This window comes from Hordeum vulgare, chromosome 5H (genome assembly GCF_904849725.1).
Source record: "Hordeum vulgare subsp. vulgare chromosome 5H, MorexV3_pseudomolecules_assembly, whole genome shotgun sequence".
NCBI lineage: Eukaryota > Viridiplantae > Streptophyta > Magnoliopsida > Poales > Poaceae > Hordeum > Hordeum vulgare.
In genome coordinates this window covers 122865114-122879311 of record NC_058522.1, presented here as the reverse complement: position 1 = coordinate 122879311, position 14198 = coordinate 122865114, and positions in this window count along the sequence as shown.

The window sequence follows — 14198 nt, the reverse complement described above, 5'->3', positions numbered from 1 at the left end:
CGAGGAGGAAGTAGTTTACCATCGGGGCTGAGAGTATGTACAAATAGCTATGTGTTTGATCTATCTCTCTTTCTTTCATGTTCTTGAGATGTCATGATCTTGATGTATCACGGGATTTGTTGAGGTAGTTGGATCATATGGTGTTTGTCCCTCGCTATCTATATGTGATTAATTTAATCTTTTCCTTTGAGAATTTGCTATGTTGGATTTGAGATTACTTGATGTATGTATTGCATGTGGATACCCGTGGTGATAATGGAATGTTCTATTTATTTACTTGATATATGTTTTGGTACGCAACTTGCGGATTTCCGTGGTGACAATGGGGTAATCTATGCATATGGGTTGATACACATTCTTGTCGTACTTTCTCTGATATAAATGTTGGGGTATTATTTGAAGTTCTTTGTATTGGATTGAATATGATGAACCTGAAATTGTTTGATCCATGTCGGATAATTAACACATGGGTACTTGAGGTGACATTGGAGTATCTTGGTGACATTAGGGTTGATTGATGTATATCAGAGATGTTATTCTAGTACAAACTCTAAGGCTGTTTGTGACCTTTATAAGAATAGCTCAATAGATTAATCGGAAAGTATAGCTTTGATGTGGTTCTACTACCTACAATAATTTCATCTTATGTTCTCCACTACTTATTATGAACTTTAGAGTAATTCTTTGTTGCACGTTGAGGGATGATCTTAGAATTGTCGTGAGATTGCACTAGTGAAAGTATGATCCCTAGGCCTTATTTCCAAGCATTTATACAACATTTTGATCGTAGTTTGCCACTTCCTACCTTGTTGTTTTTATATTTTCCGGTTACAAAAACATATATCTACTATTTGCACTTGTATCACCATCTCTTCATCGAACTAGTGCACCCATATAATTTTCCATTGTATTGGGTGTATTCGGGACACAAGTGATTTCTTGTATTTGATTGCATGGTTGTTTGAGAGAGACCATCTTCATCCTACAACTCCCACAAATTTGTAAACCCTAGGTCATCCACTTCAGGGAAAATTGCTATTATCCTATAAAACTCTATGCTCGGAGGCCCAAGAGAGTCTACAAGAATAAAGTTTGTAGTCGACATCAATCATCATCAATGATGCGAGCAGTCGCTGGCCAGTTTCTACTTCCCCACACACAACATGTTCGGCGAAATTCCTCCAAGGTAAAATTTTGGTTTAAATTGATATTTTTTATGAGGCATGAAGGTCTAGTCTGATGGAGATTTTATGTGTTGCAGATGAGCTCATGTGATTCCCCTTTTTTGGATGGTTCCTCATTGGATGAGAAATCTATTTGACCAAAGAAGAGAACATTAAAATGCTAGTAGAGATACAAAAGAGGAATAAGTAAGAGCATTTCAGTTCCGTGTTTGGATATGAGTACATCCGTGGAGAATGATAGAGGCGCCTGAAAGATGATGTGTAACTATTTTGGTACTCCACCAGCTTTACCAAAGATGAACTTTTGTCTATGTTTCACGATGTCCAAGGATTTGTTTATTTACATTTGAAATACCGTGAAGCACTGAGTGGAAGGTCACTTTTGCTTTGCGCATGATGGCCTATGGTGTTCCAATGGATTACATTGATGACAATTTGGTGATCGAAGAGAGCACTTCTATCTTCTATGTCAAACAATATGCATATACTATGGTAGAAATGTTTGGCCTAGAGTACTTTGAGAACACTCAATGTTGAGGACACTCAGAGACTTTTGGATATGAACAAAGCCCGTGGGTTTCAATGTATGCTAGGGGTATACTGATTGCATGCATTGGAAGTGGAAGAAATATCCTATAGTATGGCATGGACAGCTTAGAGGATGCACCAAGGATGCCACCATCATTCTTGTTGCGGATATAACCCACGGTTTGACCCGGCCCATACCTAGCGGCTCGCGGTTCACCCCGCTCGTCGGGTCGAACTGGACGACAAGGCCCAAGGCCCAGTGTGCAAGCCGACGGCAGACGACTCATGGAAAGGCCTGAAGGACGGCTCATAGAGAAGGCCCAAGAAGAGAAGATTCCCTCCAAGGAAAGCGAGACCCAATTAGGATTCAAGGGAAGCTAGTCCAAGTCCTAGTAGGACTCTATGTAAGCCTACCCTTTCAACTTATATAAGGAGGGAAAGGGCACCCCAAGACGGACAAGTTAAGTCTGGACAAGACAAGTCATTAGATATAGATAAATTAGAAACCCTCAAGGTAAGAGGTAGAGATTCCGCACCCTAGTAATCAAGATCATCGTCATCACCAGTACACACAAAACAGGACGTATGCTTTTACCTTCATTGAAGGGGACGAACCTTTATAAACACGCGTCTCTTGATTCTGACTAACCCCTCCCAAAATGACATCTAGTTGCGGTGGCCTTTCATCTAGGTTCGTTCATGAGAACTTTATCTGTGATAAAACTAAGACAGTTGGTGCCCACCGTTGGACCCGTACGATGATGTTAAGTTTTTGGAGCAATCTCCCCAAGGACCGAGAAGCTTACAATGCGTCGGAGGAAGAAAAGCCAGCATGGAAGGATCTACACCGTTACCGAGACGAGCAGTCGAAGCGACATATTCGAGTTTAAGATAAAGAAATATTAGGGTTTCCTCGTGTACATCACCATGCGTCGCCGCACACGTCTCTGCCAATCTATCAATCTGAGGACAGATCGATGTCTACTATAGCCAAGACCGACAAGGTAATATTGACGATCGCCGAATTTTTTCTTCAAAGTACCTGGCGTGCTAAGCTCAAAAAAAGGTTTCCGCCTGTGCCCCGTGAATTGATCTGCTAGCAGCGAATTACTGCTGCTTTCTTGGTCGCTGCTACCCCGAGAAAAAGAAAAACATCCATGACGCACACCTAGGCAGAGATGTGGTCAAGACCTGCACCCGCTAGCCCTGTTCGGCGCACGAGCATACTCGACCAATCTGCTGAATCCTCAGAATAAGTGTGCTTTGTCATATCTTAAACCAACGTTGAAGAAGCAGAGAACAAGGAAATTGACAGGGATAAGGCGTCAATGATCAGTCAGCGTATTGATTTTTCTTTCTCGCGACCTCGTGTTAACTCCATGCGTCTAGCAAGACATCAACTCCATGCGTCTAGCAAGACATTTTTCGATCGGGACTGGATGCGCGTGATGCTGGAGGCAGCCCCGTCTTGGCCACGCCCCTCCTCCACCGGTGTCTCTCTGAGTCGTGCTCGGGGTTGACCTTGTATCTGAGTCGTGTCGCCTCACCTCGAGTAGTCGCCCCAGCCATCGCCCGTCTCGGACTCGACTTCGCCTCGAGCCACCGTCGCGCCTAGGCCGCAACACCGGCCTCCGTCGCACCTTGAACCGCCGCGGCACCGGCCTTCGTCACACCTCAAGTAACCACGTCCGCCACACCCCGCCCGCTCCTCCTCGCTGCGACCTTACCTTAAACCGACTCGCCCCGTTGCACCTACCACCGCCACCATGGCTCACCCCACCACCGCGGCCTCTCCACTCCACCCCTGGTGGCTCTCCTGCCTCCCTTCTGAGGACGCGGTAAACCCAGCTCGCGTTCTCCATCCACTGCCGCGTGGTGTGGCGCTCCGCCCCACCGGCTTGCTGCACCTTGCTGCGTCCCGCACGTCGGCTTGTCTCCGCTCGTCTCGAGATGCCACGCCGGCCGGCCACACACCTTGCCTCCGCCGCCGCACCCTGCCACTCAAGATTGCACGTCCGCCCCTCTTCGCTGTTGGGTGTCTCCTTTGGATCGATCCGACACCATCTTGTCTCCTTGTTGGACCTCGTTGTTGTTGCTGATTCGTCCAAACCAAACACGACCAGGGGGCGGAATTGCAAAGACTCACGCACCACATACTCGACTCGAGCCGCCTCGTTGGCTTCGCCTCACCCCGCTTTGTTGCAAGACGTCGCGCCACCCGAGTCGCCCTGGCGTGCAGCGATATCTCCAACGCACCTCCGCCGGCCTTCATCCTCATCTCGTCCCGAACCCGCCTGCCGGCTCGCCGCGTCGCTACCGCCTTGTGATGACCCATAAGTATAGAGGATTAATCTTAGTCTTTTTGATAAATAAGATTGTCGAATCCAACGAGGTGCAACAGAGAATGACAAGCGGTTTTCAACAAAGAAATTTCTGCAAGTACTGAAATAGCGGTAACAAGTTGTTTGATAGCAAGATAATTGTAACAAGTGACAAGTAGCAATAGTAACAATAGGTGCACCAAGGTAGCCCAGTCTTTGTCTGGCAAAGGACGGGTCAGAACAGTTTCTTATAATAGGCAAAGCGTTCTTGAAGGCACGCGGAAATTTGATGTAGTCACTTTCTTCATGTTGGGTTAATTCGCGTTCGGTACTTTGATAATTTGATATGTGGTTGGACTGGTGCTTGGGTGCTGCTCTTACTTAAACAAGCCTCCCATTTATGATTAACCCTCTCGCAAGCATCTGCAAGTATGAGAAAAGTATTAGTGACAAATTCTAACCATAGCAGTAAACATAGGGATCCAAATCAGTCCCTTACGGAGTAGAGCATAAAAATGGGGTTTAAGTTTTTTTCACTCTCAACCCACTATCTAATTACTACTCCACAATGCATTCTCTTAGGCCCAAATATGATGGATTGTTATGTAGTCGATGTTAATATAACACCACTGAGGGAATCACAACATTCACATCATCAAAATATTTAACAAATATAAACTTCACATGACTACTTGCAACATGACTTCTCTCGTGGCCTCAAAAAAAAGAGTTACTACTCACAAGTGATAAACATGTTCATGATCACAAAGCTATTAAATATCATATTGGATGTGAACATATGATCTTTCATCAAATAAACCATAAAGCATCAACTATAAGATGTAGTCAACACTACTAGTCACACCCCAGGTACCAATCCGAGGTTCCAGTACAAGATTGAGCACAAGAGATGAACTACGGTTTTGAGAGGAGATGATGATGATGAAGATGTTGGTGAAGATTGGCCTCCACAAGATGAGAGGGCCGTTGGTGATGATGATGACTTTGATTTCCCCTCCACGAGGGAAATTCCTCCGACAAAATCGCTCCGCCGGAGGGCAAAAGTGCTCTTGCCCAGGTACCGCCTCGAGACGGTGCCACTTCATCCCAAAAGTCATCCCCTATTTTTTCAAGTAAAAAGGGAATTTATGCTAGAAGATGGTTGCCAGAGGTGGGCCAGGGGGCCCACTAGACATCAGGCCGCGCTAGGGGGCTGACATGCCCTGGTGCCTAGTGAGCGCCTTGTAGCCCCCCTCTGGTACTTCTTTGCTCCGGTATTTTTTTATTTCACTACTGAAATTCAGAAATTTGCCGTCTGCCACGGCGGACGGTAAAGGGGGGAACCACGGACGACAAAGGCTTTGTCGTCGGTCAGCAGACGGCAAACTAGACGGTAAAAAAAATCCGGTGAAGAGGTTCTTTGTCGTGTGCTTTTGTAAAGCGGACGGCAAAGAATCTTTGCCCTGAGGGGGCAGACGGCAAATTAACTGGGACGGCATATACTGCAACGACCCCGTTAAGTGTTAACGACAGGCCTCCTCTCTTTGCCGTCTGCCATCCCCCCTTTGCCATGTGGGGGCAGACGACAAAGAGGGGAGAGAGAGGGGGCTGATTCACCCCTTTGCCGTCTGCCCACCCCCCTTTGCCATGTGGGGGCAGACGGCAAAGAGGGGAGAGAGAGGGGGCAGATTCCCCCCTTTGCCGTCTACCTACACCCCTTTGCCATGTGGGGGCAGACGGCAAAGAGGGGAGAGAGAGGGGGCAGATTCCCCCCTTTGCCGTCCGCCTACACCCCTTTGCCATGTGGGGGCAGACGGCAAAGGGGGGAACCAGCCCGTTTTTAATTTATTTTTTATTATATCCAGCATTTTTAACAATAATTAGGATATATATATATATATATATATTTGACATAAATAAACTTCTTTCCATACTCATAACCATATTAAAATAACTCTCATCCATAGTGCATACATATTATGCAAGTTGCATCCGTACCAAACCATATATTACACCAGTTTCATCCACATGCATACAAAATTTCATATATATCCATATACTACAATAGTTTCAATACAAGCCATGGTACAAGAAATCATCTTCAAGCATTCCATCAATATAATCCAAGCTTCCAGTAAAGTGAAGGTAATCTGCAAAATGACAAATAAGGAAGTTTGAAGAATAATACTAGATGAAGAAGTGTATATATAGGTTATTTCGGAGAGAAATTAGCTAAGTACAGACCATTTAGGAGCTAACTAAGCTAATTATGTCATTTAGGTGGAACCCTAGCTAACTATAGGTCGTTTCGGAGCTAACTTGGGTAAAATAGGTCATTCCGGAGCAAATTATGCTTATTAAGCCATTTTGGATCTAACTAGGCTAATTATAGGCCATTTAATACCTAAGTTAGGGGGACTAGGTCATCTTGCAGCTACGTAAGCCTTATTATGTCATTTAGGAGAGAACTTAGCTAACTGTAGGTTATTTTTTATTAAATATGTCATTTTGGAGCTAACTAAGCTAACTATGTCATTTCGTAGGATAATTAGCCAATTTAGCCTTTCTTGGATGAGTCTAAGCTACGTAGAAGAAGAGAAAGAGAAGAAGAAGTAAAAGAAGAGGAGGAGGAGGAGGAGGAGAAGGAGAAGGAAGAGGAGAAGAAGAAGAAAAGAAGAAGGAGAAGGAGAAGGAGGAAGAAGGAGGAAGAAGAAGGAGAAGGAGGAGCTCCTTCTTCTTCTTCTCCTCCTTCTTCTCCTTCTTCTTATCCTCCTCCTTCTCCTTCTTCTTCTTCTCTTCTTCTTCTTCTTCCTTCCTTTCATTCTTCCTCTTTCTTCTCCTCTTGTCCCCTTCTTCGGGCTAAATTGGCTAAGAATGCCTTTTTGGAGCTAATTATGTCATTTCGAGGATAATTAGCTAAGTATAGGTCATGTTTTATTAAATAGACCATTTAGGAGCTAACTAAGCTAATTATGTCATCTAGGTGGAATCCTAGCTAACTATAGGTCGTTTTGGAGCAAACTTGGGTAAAATAGGTCATTCCGGAGCAAACTATGCTTATTAAGCCATTTTAGATCTAGCTAGGCTAATTATAGGCCATTTAATACCTAAGTTACGGGGAATAGGTCATCTTGCAGCTACGTAAGCCTATTTATGTCATTTAGGAGAGAACTTAGCTAACTGTAGGTCATTTTTTTATTAAATAGGTCATTTTGGAGCTAACTAAGCTAATTATGTCATTTCGTAGGATAATTAGCCAATTTAGCCTTTCTTGGATGAGTCTAAGCTACGTAGAAGCAGAGAAAGAGAAGAAGAAGTAAAAGAAGGAGGAGGAGGAGGAGGAGGAGGAGAAGGAGAAGGAAGAGGAGAAGAAGAAGAAAAGAAGAAGGAGAAGGAGAAGGAGAAGGAGGAAGAAGGAGGAAGAAGAAGGAGAAGGAGGAGCTCCTTCTCCTTCTTCTCCTCCTTCTCCTTCTTCTTATCCTCCTCCTTCGCCTTCTTCTTCTTCTCTTCTTCTTCTTCTTCCTTCCTTTCATTTTTCCTCTTTCTTCTCCTCTTGTCCCCTTCTTCGGGCTAAATTGGCTAAGAATGCCTTTTTGGAGCTAATTATGTCATTTCGATGATAATTAGCTAAGTATAGGTCATATTTTATTAAATAGACCATTTAGGAGCTAACTAAGCTAATTATGTCATCTAGGTGGAACCCTAGCTAACTATAGGTCGTTTCGGAGCTAACTTGGGTAAAATAGGTCATTCCGGAGCAAACTATGTTTATTAAGCCATTTTGGATCTAGCTAGGCTAATTATAGGCCATTTAATACCTAAGTTAGGGGGGATAGGTCATCTTGCAGCTACGTAAGCCTTATTATGTCATTTAGGAGAGAACTTAGCTAACTGTAGGTCATTATTTATTAAATAGGTCATTTTGGAGCTAACTAAGCTAATTATGTCATTTCAAATGATAATTATCCAATTTAGCCTTTCTTGGATGAGTCTAAGCTACGTAGAAGAAGAGAAAGAGAAGAAGAAGTAAAAGAAGGAGGAGGAGGAGGAGGAGAAGGAGATGGAAGAGGAGAAGAAGAAGAAAAGAAAAAGGAGAAGGAGAAGGAGGAAGAAGGAGGAGAAGGAGGAGCTCCTTCTCCTTCTTCTCCTCCTTCTTCTCCTTCTTCTTATCCTCCTCCTTATTCTTCTTCCCTTTTTTTTCTTCTTCTTCCTTCCTTTCATTTTTCCTCTTTCTTCTCCTCTTGTCCCCTTCTTCGGGCTAAATTGGCTAAGAATGCGTTTTTGGAGCTAATTATGTCATTTAGAGGATAATTAGCTAAGTATAGGTCATGTTTTATTAAATAGACCATTTAGGAGCTAACTAAGCTAATTATGTCATCTAGGTGGAACCCTAACTAACTATAGGTCGTTTCGGAGCTAACTTGGGTAAAATAGGTCATTCCGGAGCAAACTATGCTTATTAAGGCATTTTGGATCTAGCTAGGCTAAATATAGGCCATTTAATACCTAAGTTTGGGGGAATAGGTCATCTTGCAGCTACGTAAGCCTTATTATGTCATTTAGGAGAGAACTTAGCTAACTGTAGGTCATTTTTTATTAAATAGGTCACTTTGGAGCTAACTAAGCTAATTATGTCATTTCGTAGGATAATTAGCCAATTTAGCCTTTCTTGGATGAGTCTAAGCTACGTAGAAGAAGAGAAAGAGAAGAAGAAGTAAAAGAAGGAGGAGGAGGAGGAGGAGGAGGAGGAGAAGGAGAACGAAGAGGAGAAGAAGAAGAAAAGAAGAATGAGAAGGAGAAGGAGGAAGAAGAAGGAGAGGGAGGAGCTCCTTCTCCTTCTTCTCCTCCTTCTTCTCCTTCTTCTTATCCTCCTCCTTCTCCTTCTTCTTCTTCTCTTCTTCTCCTTCTTCATTCCTTTCATTTTTCCTCTTTCTTCTCCTCTTGTCCCCTTCTTCGGCCTAAATTGGCTAAGAATGCCTTTTTGGAGCTAATTATGTCATTTCAAGGATAATTAGCTAAGTGTAGGTCATGTTTTATTAAATAGACCATTTAGGAGCTAACTAAGCTAATTATGTCATCTAGGTGGAAACCTAGCTAACTATAGGTCGTTTCGGAGCTAACTTGGGTAAAATAGGTCATTCCGGAGCAAGCTATGCTTATTAAGCCATTTTGGATCTAGCTAGGCTAATTATAGGCCATTTAATACCTAAGTTAGGGGGAATAGGTCGTCTTGAAGCTACGTAAGCCTTATTATGTCATTTAGGAGAGAACTTAGCTAACTGTAGGTCATTTTTTATTAAATAGGTCATTTTGGAGCTAACTAACACTACTGGAATCCAGAAATTTGCCGTCAGCCAGTTCTTTACCGTCTGCTGGCTGACGGCAAAGAACCTCTTTGCCATCAGTTGACACAATACAGACGGCAAAGAACTGACACATGGCAAAAATACTATTTGCCATGTGTGGGTCCTTTGCCGTCTGCCAGCGGATGGCAAAGAGCCCCAGGGCAGACGGCAAAGGGGACGCGTGGGCCCCATGCCTGCCGCGTCCGAAATCCGGGCCCTTTGCCGTCCGCGGGCCTTTGCCGTCAGCCGTAAGGCCCTTTGCCGTCTGCCTTACGTCCCTTTGCCGTCGGGGGGCGGACGGCAAAGGGGCCTCCCTATAACGGCCGTTACCCCCCACCTCGCTCACTGTCTCTCTCTCTCTCTCTCTCACCCCGACCACTCTCACCCCTGCCGGCGAGATCCCCTCCCCGCGGCGAGCCTACCCCCCCGGCGAGCCCACGCCCCCGGCGACCCCCTTCCCGCGGCGACCCACCCCCGCCCCCTGCCGCCGCCGCCCCCTGCCGCGCGCCGCCCCCTGCCGCCGCCCCCTGCCGCGCGCCGCCCCCTGCCGCCGCCCCCTGTCGCGCGCCGCCCCCTGCCGCAGCCCCCTGCCGCGCGCCGCCCCCTGCCGCCGCCGCCGCCTGCCGCCGCCCCCTGCCGCGCGCCGCCCCCTGCCGCCGCCCCCTGCCGCTGCCGCCCCCTGCCGCCGCCCCCTGCCGCCGACGCCCCCTGCGGCGAGCCCCCGCCGCGCGCCCCCGTGCCGCCGGCGCCCCCTGCCGCCGCCCCCTGCCGGTGAGTTTTTTTTGTTTTTCTTTTTAAAAAAGTTAATTACTTTAGTTAGTTTATTAGGTTAGTTTTTTATTATATATAGGGTAATTTAGTTAGTTTATTTGGTTAGATTATTAGGCTAATTAGGTTAGTTAGTTAGGTTAGAAGAAAAAAAGCAGAAGGAAAAAAAGCAGGAGAAGAAGAAGAAGAAGAAGAAGAAGAAGAGGAGGAGGAGGAGGAGGAGGAGAAAAAAGAAGAAGAAGAAGAAGAAGAAGAAGAAGAAGAAGAAGAAGAAGAAGAGGAGAGGAGGAGGAGGAGAAAGAGGAGGAGAAAGAAGAAGAAGAAGAAAAAGAAGAAGAAGAAGAAGAAGAAAAAGAATAGAAGGAGAAAAAGAGGAGGGGGAGTAGGAGGAGAAAAAAGAAGAAGAAGAAGAAGAAGAAGAAGAAGAAGAAGAAGAAGAAGAAAAAGAGGAGAGAGGAGAAGAATAAAGAAGAGGAAAAGGGAACCCCGGCACCCCGAAACTGACCCTCGACCCCCGACCCCTGACGCCCGACGCCACTGACCCCCGACCATCGACCTCCGACGCCACTGACCCCCGACCCCCGACCCCCGACGCCACTGACCCCCGACGCCACTAACCCTCGACCCCCGACGCCACTGCCCCCGACCCAGCCCCTCGGCCCACGACTCCCGACCCCCGACGCTCGACGCCACCAACCCCCGACCCCCGAGGCCACTGACACCCGACGTCACTGACCCTGGACCCCCGACGCCACTAACCCTGGACCCCCGACGCCACTGACCCCCCACAACCGACGCCACTAACCCCCCGACCACCGATGCCACCGACCCTCGACGGCACTGACTCCCGACGCCACTAAGCCCCGACCCCCGACACCTCTTCTGCCTTCTTTTGAACGAGAAGGTGCTTTTCGGCCTTCCAGAGGCCCACGGGGTCATAGTTTTGAAAATTATGAGTTAGGTCACATATTTTCTGATCATGTTAATTATAAAAACATCGTATTTGTGTTGATCGGGTGAATTTCAATGTGCAGTTGTTCGACGACCTCCACGTGCGTTGGACGTTTGTTGGTGAGCACAAATGACTTCTCCTCCTACCCCCTTAATTTGCTCTGTCCCGGTCTTCGTGCCGATGAAACTTGCTATCTATAGGTGTTGAAAGATGGTGGGAAAGGGTCGAAAGCATGCCGCGGCTGCTTCTTCGTCGGCGGGTGATGGGATGGGTACTTCCATTCCTGCCTCGCCTCTTCGGAGAGTGTTGCTCTCTACTATGCAAGGAGCGGCCCCCGTGAGAGGAGGTCGACCACCCGCGAAGCCGAGAGGCACTAAAGGTACACGTTGTATTCATGTTGGTATTTATGTTGTACTCATGTTGTATGCATATTGGTATTTTATTACTCATGTTGGTATTTATGTTGTACTAAAGGTACACGTGGCCGCGGGAGAGGTAGGGCTACACGGTCTCCGCCACCACCCCAAGCTGATTCACCTGAGCACAGGAGGACTTCTAGGGTGGATTCGTCTGAGGTGGAGGCTACACGGTCTCCGGTTCACGAGCCTCAGGTCGACGAGCCTTTGGCCCACGAGACTCGTGTCCCAGAGGCTTCCTTCCACACGACTGCGGAGCACAGCAGGGATGAGGGTACGTCCCAAGAGACCCAGTGGGATACCTGGCCTGAGCCAACTGGCCATGCTGGTAGCGACGAGGAGCTGGGTGAGGGGGATACCCAGTGGGATACCGTCTACCAGCGTGGTAGTTCGGGGCTCCCGCTCGTGCCAGCGACCCCCGACCAGAGGTGGTCGATTAGGCCAAATGGGGACAAGTAAGTTAATTTACTCTTATTTAACCTTTTGCCTTCGCGTTTTCTCAAATATCTAACGTTTTGGCTTCAATTTGTCATACTGTAGGGGTTGGATTGTTGCCAAGGGTGTCCGCAAGCCCAACAGCGTCCTCGGTGTTCTTTGCCGTCAAAACTTCCCAGGGTTTGTTACGTTGCCCGGTCGGGAGCGAGAGGTAGGGATGACCTGGGAGCACTACTTGGGTGCCCCGGCCCCGCCAGAGGTGGAGATCGACGGTGTTTTGTGTGACACGAGGGCGGACATGGTGATCCGAAAGTTTTGGGTAATTTCTCTTTCACACAATTATAAATTAACCATAGCTATTTATTGTACTAATCGGTGTTGTCTCGTTTGCAGACCTTCTACAGGTGTGAGGAGGGATACGAGGACGACGCGGCAAAGGTTATCGAAACCGAATGTCGCCGCCTACTTCAAAACTTTCGGCACGAGGCTCGGGTGCAGGCTGTTCGAGACTACTATGCCACGCGGCGTATTAGGATTGATAAGGCGAAGTGCCGTGATGCTAAGATGGAGAAGGAGCATTACATGAAGGTAATTACATATTATTAAGGCTTTGTAGTTAGTTTCCTTGATTTGGTTCTTACGCACTCAATTTTCTCTTTATTAACTTAGGTGCCCCCGAGATGGTGTGTGGATAAGATGGATTGTTGGGAGGCCTTGGTGGACCAGTGGTGCTCCGAAACGTGGGAGACCAGCCACAACAACGCCAAGGAGAGGCGTGGCAAAATGGTTGGCGTGCCACACCATCAAGGGAGCGTCAACTTAATCCAATTTGGCGAGAACTGGGTATGTGGTTTGCTTCATGCCTCATGCAATTCATTCTTAATGCTATCTTGAGCCCTTTACCAATACAATTTTCTGCTCTCTCTCTTTTAGGCGCGTCACAATAAGACGGAGGCGCCACAGATGTACGACCTTTATGCGATGGCCCATACTGCCTCGTACAAGAAGGTCAAGGCATTCTCTCAGTCTGACCTCGAGCATCCAGAAAACTTCACCAACATCTCCTCCCACGACAAGCTCGTGAAGTACAGAGATCACGGGAAGGCGAGGAAAGGGGAGGACTTTAACCCGAGCGAGGGGCCTATTGATCCAGAGCTGGTGATGATAGCTGGCAACGGGAGGCCCCATGGCTCGCTCGCCATTGGAGACGGCCTTATACGTTGTCCTAGCACTCTCCGGCAGATAAAGGCACGCCAAACGAGCTCTTGTCCGGAGATAACACGTCGTCCACGGCCAGTCGAGCTCGCCATCGAGGTTAGTTTAATGGACTCAACTATCTTTCCGCATTATGTTGTGCGTTGGAACCAATATGATTACATTGCTAACAATGAGTTGTGTTGCAGGCTGCTATTCAGAAAGAGAGAGCGGCAATGCAGGCGGCTATGGCGGAGAAGGATAAGGAAATTAGGGAGCTGGAGGAGAGGACGACTGCATTGGTGGAGGCGGAGAGGGCACGGAATGAAGCGTCTACCAGGGCCATATACGAGCTCTTCGTGGTAAGTTTCTTCTTCATGTTATTTCAAATCTTGCATTTGAATGTCCGTTTCATTAATAAATAAAAAGTTTGACTTGTCGAAACCAAATGTACAGTCTATGTGCGAGAAGAACGGCCAAGTCCCTCCGCCGATGCCAGTCATTAACGTGGCGGGGACGGTGAGTTTCATTTCAGTGGAGTGATCTTAAGAGTGTCCTCATCCTTACTACACATTGCAAACGATGTTTGGTGCAGAATATGTCCCGAAACGCATCGCACGACCCTTCTACAGTCGAGCCTTCTCCAGGGCGGCCTTCTCCAGGTGAAACAAGCCAGAGCCACCGTGCTTCACCCTAACTTAGGTATGTTATTTCTAGTGTTTTAATAAAAAATAGCTAGACTTCCATCTAATGACATAATTAGCTTAGTTAGCTGCAAAATAGCTAGACTTCCATCTAATGACATAATTAGCTTAGTTAGCTCCAAGAAGGAGGAGAGGGAGGAGGAGAAGAAGAAGGGGACAAAAGGATAAGAAGAAGAAGGAGAAGAAGGGGACTTCCTCTTTTTCTCCTCTTCTCCTATAGTTAGCTAGGGTTCCACCTAAATGACATAATTAGCTTAGTTAGCTCCTAAATGGCCTATTTAATAAAAAATGACCTATACTTAGCTAATTATCCTCGAAATGACATAATTAGCTCCAAAAAGGCATTCTTAG